Source organism: Desmodus rotundus, chromosome 1, assembly GCF_022682495.2.
Source record: "Desmodus rotundus isolate HL8 chromosome 1, HLdesRot8A.1, whole genome shotgun sequence".
Classification (NCBI taxonomy): Eukaryota; Metazoa; Chordata; class Mammalia; order Chiroptera; family Phyllostomidae; genus Desmodus; species Desmodus rotundus.
Window position 1 is genome coordinate 73,755,375 of NC_071387.1, and position 21,404 is coordinate 73,776,778.

At 37.9% G+C, this 21,404-nt stretch overlaps 1 protein-coding gene across 5 annotated transcripts in view; it reads right to left on the bottom strand.

Moving 5' to 3' along the window:
* LINGO2 (leucine rich repeat and Ig domain containing 2) overlaps positions 1 to 21,404 on the bottom strand; it is a 1,230,686-nt gene that overhangs the window by 135,708 nt on the left and 1,073,574 nt on the right. The gene's annotated exons all lie outside the window — the stretch shown is intronic.

The window sequence follows — 21,404 nt, forward strand, 5'->3', positions numbered from 1 at the left end:
AAACTCAGAAACTAGAAAGAAAAAGCCAGCATTTCATCACTCTCCACTCAAAGCCTTGAGTCCTGAGATTCAGTCTTTATAAGATGGGCAGCCAATATAACTTATGTGGAAATGCAGCTTTTCCTTATTTGAAGCAAGGGATACATTTACGGACTTTGCAATATGAGTGAGTTGGGCTTCATGAGGTCCCAATCTCATTTCTTTGCTTAATAAAACTAGTTCAGGCATATTTTATCTTGAAGTGAAAAACTCTGAATTTGTATATGTCACTAATGAGCTTGATGGTAATTTAAATATGTACCTATATACACATATATGTATGTGTGTATATACATAGAGAGAAAGAGAGATATCTTCCAAATGGTATCAGTATTATGTACAATGCATCAAACCTAGAATGACTGGGAAAGCAAAACCCTGACTTCTAACATGCCACGTGTTTGTGAGACTAGAGTGGAGTCGCTGTGTTCAGTTTTTTTTTTTAAGTATTTCATTTTTTTTATTTTAAAGATTTTTACTTATTTATTTTACACAGAGGGGAAGGGAGGGAGAAAAAGAGGGAGAGAAACATCAATGTGTGGTTGCCTCTCACATGCCCCCTACTGGGGACCTGGCCTGCAACCCAGGCATGTGCCCTGACTGAGAATCGAACCACCTACCCTTTGGTTCACAGGCTGGTGCTCAATCCACTGAGCCACAACAGCCAGAGCTGTATTCAGTTTTTATATCATCCAACTCAATGTTATAATCTTTCCGAAGTTTCCTTCAGTACAGGGACAATTTGTATAGTAAGTGTGCTAGATTAATTGTAAAAATGGTTCTAATTCTCTCTCTCCCCATACCACAGAATTTGCAACATGACTTTGAAGTTCCTTTGTTAAAAGAGACTATTTTCCAACCTCTGGGTTGCAGCTGGCCTCATGACTTGCTTTGGCAAATCCAGTGTAATGAAGTGACAGGGTGCCAGTTTCAAGCTTAGGCCTCACATGGTCATCTGTACTTCTGCTCACTGTCTCTTATTTCTTCCAGAAGAACAAGTCCAGGCTAACCTTCTGGAGAATAAGAGAACATGAGCAGGACCGAGTCATTCATATGGAGGCCATCCCAGACAGGTCAGCTCCTCCCCTGTCCTCTGCCTACAGGTGCGTACCAGCCCTCAGTCATGATAAGCTAAGATTAACAGCGTGGGTCAAATCATCATAACTGCCCAGGTGACCCACAGACTCATGAACAATAAGAACTAGTTGTTTTCAGCCACTTAACTTTGTCATGCAGCATTATTGCAACAAGAAGTAAATTGTATAGTAAGAAGATGAGGTATTTTTAAAACATTGTGTCTTTTAGTAATATTTGTTCTAATAATCACTTGTATAAACATTTCTGTTGAGGAAAAAATAAGCACTTCTGAGCAGAGTATTCAGTAGAATGTATTTATGAGAAAATTATTTTTCTTCTGGGTTCCCTAAATTTGAAAGGTTACCTGTCAATTAGAGTAAGATTCTTCTACTCTCCACTCGATCTTGGTCCTATCTGGTGATCTTTTTCTGAAATGACCATGGAAGTGATCCCTATATGTGGTGTTCAGCACTCACACAGCGGAATCTGCCAGCAGAACCCAACACGCATCTTGATTCCTCCCTCCATCCACTGCCATGCCTTTGTCAGATGCTTTGAGCCAAGTACATGGAAGGCCCTTACCTAGTTCCTGAGACAATCATATTGGAAACAGCATCTCACTGTTTCATGTTCCCAGACCTGTGACATGAGTGGCCCAGCCACAGCTGCTAGCCTTCAATATGTCCCAATTTCCTTCACTGCTGGGAAGGATAAGACTTTAACACCAGTGGGAGGGACCCTTTGGTTGAAGCATTCCCAGCAACATATGTATTTAATGTCTAGACTAGACCCCACTTCAGCAAACAAGAACTTCACTATGTTTCTTAGTTGACTCTCCCAGAAAAGAACGGCCCAGGCTAGCCCATCAGAGTGTGCCTGCCTATCACAAGTTTTCTAACTCAGTTCTAAGACTTCCCTTTGCTCTTTATAAGGAAAGCAGTCCTGCTTTAAACAATCAGCAAGTGTCTAGTATACTTAGGCCTTTAAGCTTTGGCCTATACACTCTCTCTCGCCTTGTACAGCTCTTCAGAACTCCTTTCTGTTTGCTAGACTGGATGCTGCTGAATTCATGAATCACTGAATAAAAACCTATTAGATCAGTAAATTGTCTGTAAAAATTTTCTGTATTTTATATGTCCATATACATAGTGTTATATATATAAAACTGCCATTTATTCAGCCCTTAGTTGGACTATTGTACTAGTACAATAGTCCAACTAAGGGCTGAATGAATGGCGGTAATGTTGACACCTGAAGTTCGGACATGCTCTAGGCAGCGTACCAGACCTGCCTCTAGTAGGAACGTTTGGACTCTTCCCGGGACAGCTATGCCCTTTAGATTCTGGTCTTCATTGTCAACCTACCCTAATAATAGCCAAATTTTAAAACCAAGGTTTTTCTTTACAAACACCATGGTGAGTAGTGTTCCATCCTGTTCTGGCTTCCTCCCTCCACTCTGCATCACCTGGCGTATCTCAGGTCTAGTCCTCTGAGTATTGACAAACATATAGTGTGTGACATACTGGTGACCACAGAACTGGAGCCCTTAGCATGGGATTAAGATTAGACCCCAAAAAACTCAAAGGCAGTTTCCAGACCAAGAAGCTTCTTTGTGTAAACAATATAAAGAGGCTGCATCCTTTCATGATAGTGAACATTTCACGGGCCATAAAAATAGTTATCGAGCTCTCATTATGCACCAGGCATTGGACTGTTTCATATGCCCTATATGCTTTTAATTCTTATCATCCTTTTCAGTTAAGTGCTATCAGCATTTCCATTTTTGGACAGAGATAAGCGATTCCAGGAGAGGCTAAGTAACTTGCCCAGGGCTGCAGGGGTAGCAAGTTGTACAGGTAGGATGTAAACCCAGGGAGACAGACCTCTAAGGCCATGTTCTTTGTCTGCTAGTTGCCCTGGCTGCAGTGTGCAATGGGGCTGGGGCTCTGCTTTTACATGAATTCTGAGACTAGTTCTTAGACTCTGCTGCCTAAGAGAGAGGATTGTAAGAGGCAATTTATACAGTACATTTTCTTCCAGAATGAAAGGACTCATTTCCTTGTCACAGTGCTGCCGACACTTCTGTGGAAAAAAAATCGCTGGTCATCACCAGGAGCATTAGCGGCAATCTCCCGCAAGAAGCAAAGTTTTCTTTGTTCTGATAATGACAAAGATGGGCCTTTGGGTGACGCAGGCTATATGACACTGCAATATAACTCGTTTCATCATACCAACATCTTAGGGTCATTGTGAGACTAAAAAGGAATCATTCACAGACTGTTTATCGTAGCATTTAGCACACAGTAAGTGCTCATTAAACATCTTCACTTCACTGTCATCTTTGTCAAAACTGTTAATATTTTTCTAATGAAATAGGAGTGTCAATTACATTACCAAATTTTTCAACACTCAAGAAACCCTTTTGTTCCTGGAAAATGGCATTTTAAAAGCCCCAGCTTCAAGTCTGAAAATGCAGTGTGCACTAGCATACCTAGTCCCTTGCCATTAGGGTGTCATTTTGATGCTTTCTACCAGAAGCATCAGTGTTGGCTGACCGAGGAGTGAGAAGGAAAGGGCTGCGGACCTCATTTTGGGAAAACCTTGAAATGTGAATGCCTTTCCTAGAAGCAACACACCCTTTATTTAGTCATCTACGACCATGCATCACTTTGGAGATCCGGCCAGAGCCACACTTTAGGAGCTTGTAGTGAAGGTACATGCTTGAGGAAGATGACTCTATTATGTCACTTGCCATGTTTATTGGAAATTCTGAATCCCCCAACATATCTTGGACCTGGTACCCAGCAGAGGACCTGGCAAATGGTAGACACTCAGTAAGTGATTTGAACAAGGAGCTCTTTCAAATGGCCAAATGGCCAAATGTTATAATTAGTGTGAAATATCTCCTGAGAACTAGAATTATTTTTATAAAATTTAGTATAATAGATATGTCCTATTTAGGGAAGAAAATGCCTGAAAAATGAACTGCCAATGGAGAAGAGTACCTTAAGTAAAAAGGCCATCTAGGTAAGATGCTGGAGAGAATGTTAGGTTTTGCCAAATGAATACACACTGCTGTTGCTCATATTCTAGCGAACTGCAGAAGGCAGGTTGTCTAGTCTCTGTAAGGTCCCTCCCCTACCTCTGCAGCCCAGAGTCTCTAGATGCAGTGTGTTGCTGTAGCTTTATATGATAAGAAGGGCATCCTGAACATGTTCTCTAAATTTGGTAAAACTCTATCAAGCTGTTGAGAGAGAGAGAGAGAGAGAGAGAATGTTACATGTTTTAGACCAGGGAAATCTGTTCCGATGATGTTACAATGACTCCAGGCATTTAATAACCTATGGTAAAGGTCCTATGCCTGCTAAAGGTGATATTTTTTTTCCAGTGATCATCCTAAAACATTTCTTAAGCTGCACATTAGACTAGTGCTCAATTTTCACATCTTTTATTAACAACACTTGAGATAAAAGTGCTGAAAGGAGGACTCCTCTTCTCCCATTCTACCAGGCACTTAAAGTTAATTGTGAAGTTCTTGTAGGAGAGTAGTAACAGAAGTTCTTTCAGTTAAATTAAGGTTACTTGAAAGGACAACACACGCTAGGTGGCCTCTTAGTAGAAACAGGAGATAGGGTATAGATGGACACTAACTGCATAAAACCCATTTTAGAAGTAATTAGAGATAATCAGACATATCTAAACTAATAACGTGATATTTTAGAAATTCAATAATAATCTAATTAAAATTTTACAATGAAAATGTTAACATTCACATTATATCCGAACTCCAGAAATTTTCCATTCAAATTTTTGAAACAACCTAAATATCTTATTTTTCCTGAGAGACAGAGTAACACCTTCAGTGTGACCTACAAAAGTCATTAAAGAAAAATACACTATTAGCATAAGAATATATATACCTGCCAGCAGGGCCCATAACTACTGAAATGTTCTGCTATCTTCACACTCAATTAGCATTAGTTCAAGGACAATCTCCCCCCCCCCCCTGCCCCCATACTGTTATCAACCTCAGCACCAAGGTTGTTTTCTCAAGGGAAGTACATAGTAAATGACATTAACAAAGGCTTAAAAACTGGTGGGAGGGTTGAAGAGCTGAGAGGAAAGGGGTGAGATATGCTGGATATCCAGCTTAAAGAATATCTAAAGCATTGGGCAATGCCTCTCTCCATTTGTTCTAAAAGCAAATTTTAAAAATCCATGATGTTCACATTTCTTTGTCACTATTTCTTAAATCTGCACCACTGGTTTGGCTGGTGTTCAGCTCAATTTTGTCCTTCTGTATAGTGCCTTTGTGTCAGATTACATACTTCTTAGCACCTAGCTTTTCCTGATAGAGTGTACTTATATCCTTAGAACACGGATCATCCTTTCCCCTGAATGCTAGCTATCCTCTGTGTAATTCTGGTATTTTTATGTGGGGACACTAGTCACTGGCAAAGGCACATATGAGTTGGACAAGTCAGGAATTCCTAGCTCCATATACACATTTTAGAGTACAAGTTGGTAGCTGTTTTGATGTTAAGAGTTCACAGGAAGAAGAGAATATTAAATGGGACACAGCGCATGGAGCAGGCAAAGATTGTACCCACATTGCATGGGCCCATGGCTTACTTGGGATATGGAACATTTTGATGATGGGATGATGATGTGATGGGAAGAAATGGTGAACCTGTCTGTATATAGACAGGAACGGTTGACTGTTTCACTTAACTCTAGGTTATGGGTACTTGTATGTCATGCTGCATGGTGCTAGGGTACATCAAAAATTAAAACAAACCCTAGAACTGTAGGTTATATTGACTTTTAATTCAAAACATTGCACTCGGACTATAGAAAGACCACATACGCCGTGCAGGGCAACAGCAATTACAGTATTGCAGTAATAATGTATTACTGGTTAGAGTAACAGATTAGTCAAAGACCCCTCCAGGTGAATTTTTGAAAAATCAAGGTTTTTTGTTTGTTTGTTTGTTTGTTTTCATCTTGTTACCTGTACAATGCAAAAGCTTAAGCCCTTGAGACTAAGAATATCATTGGGTTGAAGGATCTATTAATGATTTTGAGTGGTCATTTGAATTATTACAACACAGTATTAGTTAAAAAAAAAGGATTTTATTTTAAAAAATATTTGTGTAATTTATCTGACATATGTGGATAAAGAATAGAAGAAATGCCCTGGCCAGGTAGCTTAATCGGTTGGAGCATTGTCCTGTGCACCAAAAGTTTGTGGGTTCACTTTCTGGTCAGGGCTCATATGAAGGTTGTGGGTTCCATCCCCAGTGTGGGCATGTCAAGGAGGCTAACAATGATGTTTCTCTCTCACATTGATAGTCTCTCTTTCTCTCTCAAATCAATAAACATATCTTCAAGTGAGGACCGCCCCCCCCAAAAAAAGAGGAAGAAGAAAATCAGGCTTCATCCTTTCCCTTATTTCCCACATATAATCAATGAATATAATATGTGTGGCTGATTTCACCCCTTGGTGTATATTGATACTGTCCATTCTCTCCATCTTAACTTCTACTTTGGTCCAAGCCAGCCCTGCATCTCACCTGGATTATCATAATACCCTACTCTTGTGGCAGGTTATTAAGAAACTAGGAAAATTCCCTGACAAATGGAATGAGTAAATTGAGACAAATTGCTGAACATCTGGGTGGAACAGCTGAGCAATTAATAGTTGCTTATAAATCACAAGACTCTATCCTCCCGAACCAAAGATATGTAAGAGCAGGTGGTTTAAATCACCTTAGTCATGGAGATAAACAACAACAACAACAACAACAACAACAGAGTCAGACCAATCCAAGGTAAAGGTAAAACTAACCAACCCCCCCAAAACTCAGACTCCACTATATACTCATTTTAATACATCAGCATATTAAATGACATAGGCTGAAATCTAATGAATATTCTGCTGAGATCCTTCCCTGGGACCTCCCCTAAAATTCCCGCCTATAGAAAATAGATAAAACCCTCAGGACAAAGAATGTTTGCTCATGCTCTTTTTGAGCTTGCCCATACCCCCTTTTCCTCAGGTGTGGACTTTGCTTTTTCTACCCTAAACTCACTCTAAGGGTCCCTACTAGATTTCCACCCAGGGGAGTAATGGGCGGCAGCAGCTTATCCAGGGCTAAAACCTTTTCTTGTTTCAAGGGGCCCTTCCTTTCCCTCACTGTCCCAAGCCACTATCACCTGGATTCCTCTCTTGAAATTTGTCCTGCATCAATCAAAAACCTGGAGGTAGCCTGACATGTGAAAGGTGCTGAACCATGCCTTGCCTGGGTAGAGCCAGCCTCCAGTGGGGAAGCAATCTGATAACACTGTCATCTCATATTTACTTTTTAAAAATAATCCTCACCCTAGGATAAGTTTTTATTGATTTTCAGAGACAGAAGAAGGGAGAAAGAAAGAGGGAGGGAGGAGTGGGGAGACACAGAGAGATCAAATGGTTGCCTCCCGTACATACCCAAGAAGGATATAACCACAACCTAGGTGTGTGCCCTGAAGGGAATCCAGCCAGCAACCCTCTGGCATACAGGACAATGCTCAAACCAACTGAGCTACCCAGCCAGGGCTCATATTTACTCTTGCTCCACTCTGGATATTAAAGCCAGAATGATCTGTAAAATGCAAATATGATCACAATAATATCTTATTAATACTCTTAAAATGCTAACTATGATCTTTGGATATCAACTCACATTGATAAAATAGCTTTGGAGGCCAGGACTAATCCAGTCCTGGCAAACCTTTTCAAACTTCATCCTCCACCACTCTCCCCCAAAGTCACTATAGGAGGGTTTAGCCCCTCTTATTCTCTTGTTCAACTCAAACCCTCCCCCTGTGCTTTTCCTTCTATCTGGAACATTCTTTTATTCTTTCTTCACTATGCCAACTGCTGCATGTTCTTCAAGTATGACCCTACCTATCACTTCTACAAAGGACATGCTCTTGCCTAAGAATCTATTATATTTCCTGTGCTCATAGTTCCATGCATTTCTCCTTTTAGCATTTAACACAAACTCAAAATATTATTTGTGGAATAACTTGTTTCAAGAGTGTTTTTTTTTTCTATCTGATTGTAAACTTCAGGGCCAGGGACTGTCATACTCACTGTTACATGCTTCACACTGAGCATTGGGAGTTCCAAAATTATTTGACAATTGAAGAAATGAATGAAATCAGTAAAAAGCACATTATGAGAGCCTCTTCCATTGTAATACCAGCTGGACCACCCTTTCTAGGGAAACAAGAGATTCTTACTTGGGTTCAGTGTGTTAGACACTAGATACACACACAAAAAATGCAATACTCCTTATGTTCAAACAGCAAGCTCCTAGTTTAGTGGGGGTGGGGAAGATAGGCAGAGAGAACAGTAAATAGATCAACCAGAATTAGACCGACCAGAATATAATGTAGTAAATACTAACAGGGATTTGAACAATGTTAAATGGTTTGTAGAGAAAAAAAAAACATGCTGAATGAGAAATTCAAAGCTCACTCTTTAATAAGGATGTAAAATGAGTCTTAAAAAGAAAACCACAGTATTCAGTGTTCATAACAAGATGAGTCTCTTCAGCCGACGCGGCTGACCTAGGTTTGTTTGCAGCTATTAATAGCTTCTCATCAATACAGACCTAAGCAAAAAGACCCCTGTGGAAATTGCAGCTGCAGGTACCTTCTTCATCTCAGGGAACATCAATCTCTCATCCTCCACTTTCATTTGTCTTATCTTCAATGAGTTGATTTATGTCCATCTCATAAACTCTTTAAATATCTAACGTCTAGGATTGAGTGCTCTACTGATATTGAGCTTTGTCTATGATTTTGTTCACTCTAGTTCTACTTTTAGGTTTGCTGTCTCTTCCCACACCTGAAAATTATGTTTTTTAAAAAAAATTATTGTATTTTTTCATTATCATTTAGCCCCCTTATACTCCCACCCTGTAATCACCACACTGTTGTCCATGTCCATGAGTCCTTTTTCTCTTTTGCTCTATCTCTTTATCTCCTAACCATCCCCCATAGCTGTCATCCTGCTCTCCATCTATGAGTCTGTCTTGTCCTTGCTTGGTAGTTCAGTTTGTTCATTAGATTCCACATATGTTTTTGCACAGCAAAACATCAACAAAATAAAAAGACAAACTATGAAATGGGAGAACATATTTGAGGGTATAACTGATAAGGGGTTAATACCCAAAGCTTATAAAGAACATATAAAACTCAACACCAAAAAAAATGCAATTTAGAAATGGGCAAAGGACCTGAATAGACACTTCTCCAAGGAGGATGGCCCATAGACATATGAAAAGATGCTCAACATCATTAATCATCAGAGAAATGCAAATTAAAACCACGGTGGGAAACCATCTCACTGTGGCCATCATCGATAAATCAACGAAAATTATCTTTTGATGACAGATTTTAGAGAGCCATTGTAGCGGTCAATGTAAGAATGATTAAAGACATGTAGTTGGGAGTAAAGGAAAGAAGTTGAGAGAGTAACTGTCTCCCTTCAATACCTTATACAATTATATAATTTTAAAAGTTTGGGAAAAGGTAATATATTCACATGATTTTTAAAAAGAAAATATAAAGATAAGTTACTGAAGACATTGTAAAACTAAGGCCATGAGACAATGACAGAGAGTAGTAGAATGATTCTGATTTTTAATACATACAAACTCCCTATGCAATCCCACTCAGGTACTGTTTCCCCTCCTGCCTCTGGATTCATTCTCTTACTAGACTTTCACTATGCTATTGATGGGTATTTATCCTAAATGCAAATCTTCAGTATAGAACCATTCTTTTCTGGCTTTTGATTAACCAGTTCTGAATTTGCTAAAGGTTATATATACATATAAACAGAGAAACCAAGTATTAATCCACACAGTTAAAGTAAACAGCACTTCAAAATAAACTATAAACATCATTTTAACTAGGTCACTTCAAGGCCACTGCTAAGGGGAGAAAAAGGCTTCTAATTGCTTGCTATTGCAAATGCTACATAGCCTACTACCTCACAGTGTGAAGAGTAAATTAGAACAACTTTTCATTGACAAAGATTAAACTTTTTTATCATTCCTAAATTCCTGGGGATTTTCCCCACTGCTTCTATGTGTTTTAAGATTTTCAATTAAATTTCCTGTGTAGTGGTTGCAAGAATGCCCACTGACACAGGAATATTTGTCTCTGGGAGAGTTAAACTATTTTAATAACAGTTTGTCTTGGCTATTCCTGTATTTGCTGAATCTCTCAGGGATGGTACCTATCAGCACACACTGCTAAAAGCCAATGCAAGTTACATTACCCTGCCATCAAAACTGAACTGATGGTAAATTTAGTTTTGGAGGAGAAAGTTTGTGAAAAGTCCAGGAAGTCAAGAACAGTCAACCTTGATAACTCACTTGTTTTCTCTGAGATAATTTATTTTGACATTTAGGAGCATACACCAGGAATATAAACCCTGGTGAACATGCCACTGTAGACTGGTGTGACACACAGAAGCCTCTGCCTTCCAATTTTCCATCAGCTTTGCCTCCAATTTGCCTCGATCCCTTCCACCGAGTGTTGTGAATGCTTTGGTGGGCTGCCACAGACCATGCTGGAATCACAACTGCTTTGGTCTGTCCCTGGGCTGGAGCAGTCAATTAAAATCAGCTTAGAAGAAGCCCAGGAAAAGGTCGTATTTTTTTCCTATAAAATATTTCTTGTGGGACTAAGGGAAAAGACAGCTTTTAATTTTAAACTGTATATATACTTGAAGGATAGATCAAAACAACCATTTGGGAAACTGGCAGCATGGAAGGAAGGCTGGTGTGTAAATAACAATACTATTTTAAATTCATGTATTAATTCTGATGGAAAAACACAAACCAGAAAAGGGGATGTGTAGCTACCAGAAATGAGGTAAAAGATGAATTTATTTGAGGTCTTTATTGTCTAAAACTCCAACTTGCCTTAAGCAAGAGAACATTTGTAAGATATTACAGATAGGAAGAGAACAAACAGATCAGTAATTTTATTTTAACTACACCGTATGCATTTAATTAGTTTCACAACAACGATTAGTGTGAGAAACTGCAAACTGCAAGGCAAAGGTTTTTTTCTTTTAATGGAGCAGCTTATAAATAAGCTCAAAGCAGATTTGACAGATGCTTAAAATCCACAGCCTCAGTGATAAATTGGGCATCTCAAACTATAAAAAGGCATACAACTTAGACCCCTTGTGATCATTCATATGCATAAAAATGGTTCGCTAGCGTGTTTCCCAAGCTTTTATTCACAATAGGTTGTAGCTACTATGACTACTTGAAAAATGGGACACAGAAAAAGTTAAGTGGCATCCTGCCATGGAAACCTGGCAGTCTGGTATTTACTAAAGAACTAAGATCTCGAAATTGGAGAACTGTAGAAGCAGCATGTTTCAGAGTGATTATTCCAAATTCTGCTTGAGAAGCCAAGCTGGAATGTTAGCTCCAAAGGATCCATAGAGAATTCAAAACACTCCTTGGTTTGACTTACTACATATTCTATTGGGTTCAATTTAAAATATGCTTCTATCTAGGCCATTAGCATTCTTCCAAATTCATATTAGTCATGAGTTCAGAAAGATTTCGTACAAATTTCTGTTAACTTAAAGGTGCTTGAAAGTATTTGACCTCCAAAGATATAATCTAAGATTCCTTCAACTTTTATGGACAGTTGAAAAGCATAATAAAGTGAAAAAGTAAAGAAAAATAGACTGCATTTTTGTTTATATGTACTGTGACAGATTACAGAATTGTCATGATTCTTTGAAGCTCCTTTTATCAAGAGGCAGAGTCTATATCTCCACCTCTGGAATTAGGCTGACCTGACTAGTCCACTGGCTTGTTTTGGCCAGTGGAATGTGGTAGAAGTGAGACCATGTAAGTTCTTCCCCTGGGTCCCAAGACACTGCATCTATTCAGTCTCTTAAAACCCTGAGCCACCATGTAAACAAAACCAGGTTAGCATGCTAGATGATGAAAGATACATGGCCTAGCTGCTCTCCTGCCCCATAGCCAACAGCCAGAAATCCCAAGAAGCAGAGATGCTGAACTGACTGGCCGTTAGGTCTGCATTTCTTGGAGCCACCCCTTAGCACAGTCATTAAAATTAACTCCTTCATAAATAATTTAAATTCTTACTCTTATGATCTCATTTTTGGTGTGAGGCATAAACCTTATCCAAATCTTCCTAAGACCTTCTCCCAATATAGAAACTATTCAGGGCACTACCTCTAATAAACATTTCATTTACATTATTTTTTTTTCCAGTTATAATGCCAGTATGGTAAGATGGGACACTTTATCTTCTATATTCTTAAGATAAAAATAGTATCATTCTGCAGTTGACTGTTTTCCTTCTACCTCTTTCCACAAAGATTTGCACATTTCTTCCTGAATTTCCCATACTTTGGCAATAATTCATTCTTGCTAGCCTTGAGGTTCTTTCTCCTTTGGTAATGCTAATAATAAAAGAAATGACAACAATTGGACATATACTTGCAAAAAAATAAAACTAGACCATTCCTTAACACTATATATAAGAATAAACTCAAAATGGATTAAAGCCTTAAATGTAAGACTCAAAACCATAAAAATTTTAGAAGAAACCATAGGCAGTAAAATCTCTGACATTTCTCTCAGCAATATTTTTTATGATATATTTCCTTGAGCATAGGGGAATAAAAAGAAAATATAAACAAATGGGATTACATCAAACTAAGAAGTTTTGCACAACAAAAGAAACCAACAAATAAATCAACAGTCTACCTAATAAACGGGAGAATATATTCACCAATGATACATCTGATAAGGGGTTAACTCCAAAGAACTCATAGCACTCAACATAAAAAAAAAAAAGCAATGCAATTTAAAAAATGGCCAGAGGACCTGAATAGACACTTCTCCAAAGAGGATATAGAGATGCCTAATAGACATGAAAAGATGCTCAGTGTCACTAATCAGTTATATGCAGATAAAACCACAATGAGATATCCCTTCATATCCTTCAGAATGGCTGTCATCAATAAATCAAGAATCAATAAGTGCTGGTGAGGATGTGGAAAAAGGGCTTTGGTGGGAATGCAGCTTGGAACAGCCATTATGGAAAAGAATACAGAGTTCCCTCAAAAAATTAAAAATGGATCTGCCCTATAACCCAGGGATTACACTTCTAGGGATTTATCTGAAGTAACCCAAAACACTAATTTGAAAAAATATAGATGCATCCTATGTTCACTGCAGTGTTATTTGTAAATTAGAGTTAGAGAGTTAGTAATTAGGGAGTTAGTTAGGGAGTTAGAGTTAGTAATTAGAGTTAGGGAGGCAGATTGGCACACATTACTCTCTGGGTGTGCAATAATGTATATTTTTAGAGAAGGTAAGAATACGTATAAACAACTAAAGACAAAAGTGTTCTATTCCTGTGTTTCCTGTTCTGAAACACCAGGGGCTGGTTTTCCTTGTACTGGTGAGCAGTCCCATTGATAGGAAGTGCTCAGACAATGTGCTCCCCAGTGACGTTTTCACAGAGAAGCTGTTTTCTTTATTCAGCGAATACTCTCTAGTGTCCTGTTTGTATCAGGCACTGTTCTAGGCTCTGAACGCATCATTAATAAACAAGACAGATAGGGCTTCAGTGAAGCTTTAAGTTCTAGTCTGGGGTGATTAATATAATAATGAAAACCAAAGAGACAAAAAACATCCCCAAGAATAACACCAAGGAGTAATAACTGCTACCTGTAAAAGTAGATGGTTAAGAGCAGGAAGCATATAAACAGAGGTCTATGGGCTGAATTGTGTCTCCAGCAAATCTGTGTGCGGGAGCTCTAATCCCTCATACAAGTGCATTTGCAGATAGATCTTTAGAAGGTAATTGAAGTTAAATGGGGCCCTAATTTGATAGGACGACTGGCCTTTTAAGAAAAAGAATGATCTCTCTCCTCCTCTTCCCCATGTTCACAAGCTGAGGAAAGTCCATGTGAAGCTGGCAGGTTGATCTGAGACTTGTAGCCTCCATAACTATGAGAAAATAGATTTTTGTTGTTTAAGTCACCCAGACTATGGTATTTTTCTCAGCTTTATTGAGATATAGCCTACAAATCACATACTGATCTGATACACCCCCACAGCGTTAGCAAATGCCTCCGTCACATCACAAAATTATAATTTCTTGGGGGGTGAGAACACTTAAGATCCCCTCTCATAGCAACTTTCAAGTATATGATACAGTATTATCAACTATAATTATACATTATTGTACATTACACCACCCCAAACTTATTATGTTATAACTGGAAGTCTGTATCCTTTGACTAGCATCCCCATTTCCCCCACCCACCAGGTCCCTGGTAACCACCATTCTACTCTCTCTTTCTAGGAGTTCAGCCTATGGTGTTTTGTTGTGGTGACTCAAGCAGCCTAAGACAAGGTCACACAATTTCAGAAAGAATCTTTAGAAAACGTCTTTTTTCTAAGTTGGACGCAAAGATAGAGACTATTCAAGTCCGATAATTGCTCTTACTATAAATTTCAAAAATTTTAATTGTTTTGTCTACTCAAGTAGATACCATGAGAAAATGAAAATGCTCAGATCTCTTGACCTAGTGGAAAAGTTATTTTATCTTACTGTTGATCTAGAAATGTATGTAGATGTTAAATGGCTATCGACTGATGTCCATATTCCCAGTTCACCTACACATTCCCAATGCCTGGCTCTAGCCTTACTTGCTTCTTCCTTTAGCCTTTCTTTCCAGCATTCTCCCTCCCTCCCCACTTTCTCTCCCTCCATCCCTGCCATCCCCGCCATCCCAGAGGACCACAGTGTGTGCTGAAATCTAACAGTTCGGCAGTTCTATCACTAGGTAGGTGTGAAGCTTTCTCAAGTCATTTTTTCATTTTTTTTGAAATTTTTTTCTATTACCATTTGCCCCCATAAACCCTCTCCTATCTCCACCCACCTCCCCACAATCACCACAATGTTGTCCGTGAGTTTCTTTTTTGCTGGATCCCCCAACCCCTCAACTGCCTGCCCCTACCCCTAGCTGTCAGCCTGCTATCTATGAGTCTGTCTCTATTTTGCTTGTTAGTTCATTTTGTTTGTGAGATTCTGCATGTGAGTGAAATCATATGATAATTGTCTTTCTCTGACTGGCTTATTTCACAAGTCTTCCTTCCCTTACCTGTAAATAGAGAAAAGAATAGCTGTATCACAGGACTGTTAGGAGGATTAAACACAAATAAAAGTGGCAAAATCAGTGTTATTTTATATACTCATATTTTGCTCTTCCATGTCTTAATCCTGTCTCTCATAACTGCTTACTACACAAGCAGAAGAGGCTGAGCTCTCTCACAACGTTTTCATGGTGTTTCTTTATCTCAAGTGTTACAGGCACCTCTCGTCCATTCCTTAATTCCTCCTCCTGATTAATCTACTTCTTTGTTGTTGTTCAGATCACACTTCACCCCTCCAGATGGTTTCTCTGATTTCCCAGCTCTGTCCTCTGTTAATATGTCCTCATAGCACCATGTGCCTCTCACATATAGCAGGCATCACAATTGTGTCCTTACATTTGCTTGTATGATTGTTGGTTCTCTTTAACTCAATAATTGGACCTCTAGGAGGGAAGGTCCAAAATTCAGTTTATTTTGTTCAATACTATATCCCTGGCACCCGCCAAAGTTCTTAGTATATAAAAGGCACAAAATATTTTGAATAACATTTAAAATCATTTTAATAATTTTCTTTAGTATTATAATTTAAAATTTCATATTTTATAATATATCATGATTTGGGGGAAGCTTTGTATCTCATTTTTAAAAAATATGTAAATCATGGGGTTAAGTTAGTAAATCTCTATGGTTTCTTCTACATTTAAAAATTGTATGACTTCACTTTGCATATTTCTAAGCTACCTCACCACATATATTAACTTCAATGATTTTTACTGTTTTACTTTTAAAAAAGTCATTTACTTGTGATAGCTACAGGCAGAGTGTTTTTGAATATTAATTTGGAAGGCTAAATGTTTTCCTATCCACAGAGAAAATAAAGGTAGAAGGACTAGTGTTAATTCACCAATACAGTTTCAGATGGAAACTTCAGATGGGTTGATTTGCTTGACCTTATTTATGCTTCACTTCTAGGGGCAGTATGTGCATATTTCTTTTAGTTATGAAACATCCCATATACTTTACCACTCTTGAAAATAGGTGAGTGATCAAAGCCTAAAATTCAGAGCCACTGAAACCTCTCCTACACTTTCCTTTATAAGAAAAAAGGCAGTCATTTTAGAAACCACTTCATATTTCAGGACATAGAATTGAAGGGCCTAAAGTGTAGTCTGTAAGATTTGTTCTAGAAGAAACACAGATCCGAGGATATCAGCAGTGCAAGGTCACTGATGCTCAGTCACAGATGTGAGCAAAAAGCCAATGGCACTGCCAGACCTTGTTCAAATGGTTGTACGTATCGGCCTTTGAGTGTTACCTGAATGAGCCTTCCCTTTGCACTCGATTTTGAAAACTCTCTCACAGCTACCATACCCAGGATCTCAATACTGAATGCCATCTTTGAAAGGGAACACAGACTCTGAAGTCCCTTTAAAGTTGTAATTAGGTTATTTCCCCAATGAAAGGACTGGAGGAAGAAGGTGCATGCCAAGTCTCTCTTCTCAGATATAATTACCTTTGAAGAGTCGCAGGCAGCCAAGCGTGCTAGAACTATTAAACAGCATGTCACACCTGATGCAATGGTTTAATGCTCTAGTACACTTCGTGTAAGGATGCACACTGGAAAATTCCTCTCTCCTTATTCTGGCCATTGATCTTTTATATGTACTCTATGGCGGCATCATCTCATTTAGTACGGTCTGAGAGTAACATCAGACCTAGCAAGGAGAGAGGGAACAAAAAGAAGCATTAGACTTTTATTCAGGAGTATAATCTTGTGAGCCAGTGGCCTCTCCGTGCCACCCAGGTTACTTTCCTGTTAGGTTTGTTAGGACCAAGGAAAAACAATAAATAGTATAGAATCAACCCAGCCTACTAGTTTCTTGCAGTAAGGGTCTCAAAAGATGAAAAATAATAGTTCTTGAATACATATTAAGTATCAAACACCACTCTGAACATTTTGATGGATATCCTGTGTAAGATAAATGTTTTACCCATGCTTTTTAGACAAGGAAACTATCTAACAAAGTGCTAAGTTTCACAATGGGAATCAGTCTTAAAGCCATTTCAAGTCTGAGATTTAAGCCTACACTTTTTCTTCCACTCCATGCTAGAAAAAATGAAGAAGTTGATTTTTCCTTATGTGAACCTACTGGAACTGCGAGGAGTCAAATGGCTCTAGGGAACTTCAAACTCTGTCCAACTGTCTCATTTATGTTTAATCATGGTTTAGGAAGGTATATCAGAGTGAATATGGTCAGTAAGTGTGTATGTATTTATTTATGTATTTAATAAATATTTGCTAACCCTTTCTTTGGGAAGCTTAAATCTACTAGAAAAGGGGGGATTAATAATTGTAGTGCAACTAACATAATAAGACAGCATGTAAAAGGCTTCCATATTAATTGCTCAATGAAGTGAAGTTCTTCTCTATTATTAAAAATAGAAAAAAGTGCTGCAGTAGAGATGTAGGGGTTTTCGGGGGGCACAGAGTGAGGAGAGGGATAAATAATTTTGGAGAAGTCATGCTATGTGAAGGTGGTATTTGACCCACATCTCCTAGAATAGTTGTTTACTAGTGAGATCAGGCAGATGAGTATAGCAGTAACAAATAATGGGAATTTCAAGAATAAAGACATGAAGCCTGAAACAATCAGAGATTCCAGGAGTGCGGACTGAGTGTGGAAGACTGATAGAAAACTATCGTATGTCTTACTTCTCTCAAAGTGAATAGATTTATTTATATTAATTTGACCTTCTTGGGTAGCACATAATATGACATAAAACATCAAGTTGTATCTTTATTATTTAGAGAGATAATTTAATTTGGACAAAGATTATTATGAATTTTGTCCAAATTAAATTAGAAGAATAATTTTAGTCAAATAAAGATAGGGCAATGCTTTTAACAGTGCAATGACATAATCAATAAGTTATACAATTTTATGGTTTCAAGTAGAAGTATGTTGGATATAAGGAGTCAGAGAGCTTGACAAGAAGATGATGAGAAGATGGTTCACTGTAAATTTTGAAAGACTTAGTGACTGTTATGTAATCTTCATAGACAAAGATGGGGTAGGTTCCAACTGCAGCACACACATGTAGGTGTATATACATCCAATATTACTATAAACATTAACTGTGTACTTAGTAAATGTTAATTATTTAGTATCATTTTTAGAAGATTTACTAAAATATATCATTCAAGGTTCTTACCTAGTATATGGAGTATATATCTAGAGGACAAAATAAAAATATACAATAAATGTATTGCAAGATAGACATGATCCTTGCCGTGAATCTGGGATGGAAATGGCAAAAGAGCCCTCTTTCCCTTAGTTACCCAAGGCAAAAAAAAAAAACAAACCTATAAAAGATATGACATCTTGTATGGAACTTGATGCTATGTATTTATGGTGAGGGCTTTGAAAATAATTTGAAAATAATTTGCCCTTGTCCTTGAAATTTTACCAGTCTTACTTCAAAAAAAATCTTGATTATAAAATTTTACCTTTAGAAGTAAATTTTAAACTGGGGCTTTTTTTTTTTTTAAAGGAAGCCCATTTCTTGAGTTTACCATAACACACTTTGAATAAATTTTGGCAAGATCTAAGTCCTGAACATGAACCACAGGTGGGTCAAGTGATTGCAGCACCAGATACAGCAATCACCAAACCCAGAATGTTGTTGGGACTCCCTACTTAGAAAACTTTGAATCTGAGAAAGCCAGAATCAGTTCTTTATTTCAATGTATCTGGTTATATTTTGCTTGCTTGTCTGTTTTGTTGATTAGGTCCCACTTATAGGACAAAGCCGAAGGGGATAGGATCAAGGTGGGAGGCAGGGAGGGGTGGGGCGGAGGGTAATCAGTGGGGTAAAAATGGAGACAACTGTATTTGAACAACAATAAAACAAACAGACAAACAAACAAACAAATTAATTAATTAATTAGAAAGCAAGCCAGAATCAGAGGCCGTTGAAGATAAAGTGGCCAGAAAATCTCATTTTCTGGATGAGAAAATGGAGGCCCAATAGCCATAACATAAGCTTACTCAGGTAGTTAGGAGCAGAGATTGATTTAATTTCCAGGTATCATTACACCTTCTCTCTCCAGTTCTGTTCCCCTTGTATTCTGTCACTCAAAAGCTCTAAATTAACCTTTGAATGCTACAGCCGTATTTAGGCCATTTTCTCATAAGCTTAAGCTTTGTACATGTTAAGAACGTAGAACTAAACTTATCAATTGAACAAATTTGAATTCATAGGACTGAATGAGTTGAATTCCTATGGAGTTAATGCAAATGACTAATTTAAAAACTATACAGGATAAAGTCACTGTTCACAGTTCATTATCAGTCAGTCCATCTGGGCCTGTTTTGGAATTCCAATGTTCATGCATTAGAACTTGTCTGTATCAAATGTAGTCCTGTGCTGGCTCATGGAATTAGAGACCCATGTTGAAAAGGCTGAGTTTAGGGTTTTAAAATGTATGCAAATTAGTTCACATTAGACTCTTTATAAGCTATGGTCACTAGCTGGTCACATTCTCAAAAGGAAAACTATAAAGAATTTGGATTTTTAGTTAAAAGTTCACATTTCTTTACTGAAAAAAAATGAACTAGTGCAAAGCATAGACGCTAGAACTTGACTGCCTGGAATTGACCCATAGCCATCTTCACTCCTTAATACATGTGTTACCTTCGGCAGATTTTTGTATTCTAAGCCTCTATTTCTTCTTCATTTAAAAAATGAGTTTAATAAAGGCAATATGTAGTTTATAGGGGTGTGGTGATGATTAAATAAGGTATCTAAGTAAAGTATTTAGCACTGTGGATGGCACAGAGTAAACACTCCATGAGTAGCGATTTTTACTGATTTTTATCATACCTGTGCCTGCTATCTAATTCCTCCTGTTAATGTGGAGTCTGGCTCACTATTTTTGGCCAGCATTATAGAGGTGATTAATTAAAGGTCTAAAATATATTTATCAATTTGTCTTCAGCAAAATTTAAACCGATCACCTCTACTACTTTTATCCTTAGAAATATGGGTAAATTACCTGTGGAAAACAAAGAAAACACCCTCCAGATTTCTAGTTAAATTTGAAATAATTCAACCTCCACTTATATCAAAGGTCAGATAAGAGGTTAAAGTACTTATTTCCTTTCTTATCATATACATATTATGGAGAATATAGGGGTAAAGTGGAACAAATAAAAAAATGCAACTTCATTTTGAAAGCTTTGAGCTATATTTAAGTTGCACTTGGGAGTGGTTCCTTAAAAGGCACTGTGACAACATTAGTAAATTTCCCCTAAAACAAACTGGAAAGAAGTATGATTGATGCTCCTGGAAATGAGGATGGAACTAGACTATAAAAGCCTAGGCTGCTATCCCAAGGACAAAAGGATGTGGAATACCAATCTAAGGTAATTCAGTTCATCACAAAAACACATTGTCCAATTGGAGGTACTGCGAATAATACCTTCACGCCTGTCACAATAGATGGGGATGGTATTTCTTTTATTCTTTTATTCTGAGGCAATTTCTCTGTGGAACTTTATTTGTATAGCTAACAATCTGAATGAGGGAGCTCTTGTGAAGACTTATGAAATGTTGTTGTTGCCAGGGAAACCAAGTCTTAATTTCTAGTGACTGAATACCAACGAATACCAGGCTACCAAGAAGGAAAAAACTTTGTAACCCTGAGTTTGTTGGAGATATTCATTGTTAAAGGGTCCATTTTGGGTTTCATGATTTCAAGTAGAACTGCTGGTAGCACTGTGGATGGCACAGAATAAACACTCAATGTGTTTCCGCTCCTCTCTTCATCCTGCTGGATTCAAATGCTCTACCAAATAGCAGTTTGATTTTCAGTTGATTCAGCAATATAGTGATTATCATCCACAGCAATTTTAGATTAGAAATAAAAAAATAATGTGTGTAGGTCCTTGTTCGATTCCAATGGAAACAACACATAATTATCCTTCTGACAGCTCAAAGAAGCTGATGGGGAAAAAGCCTTCTGCCTCAAAGTACAGAGCTCTTCTTGCCCAGATCAGA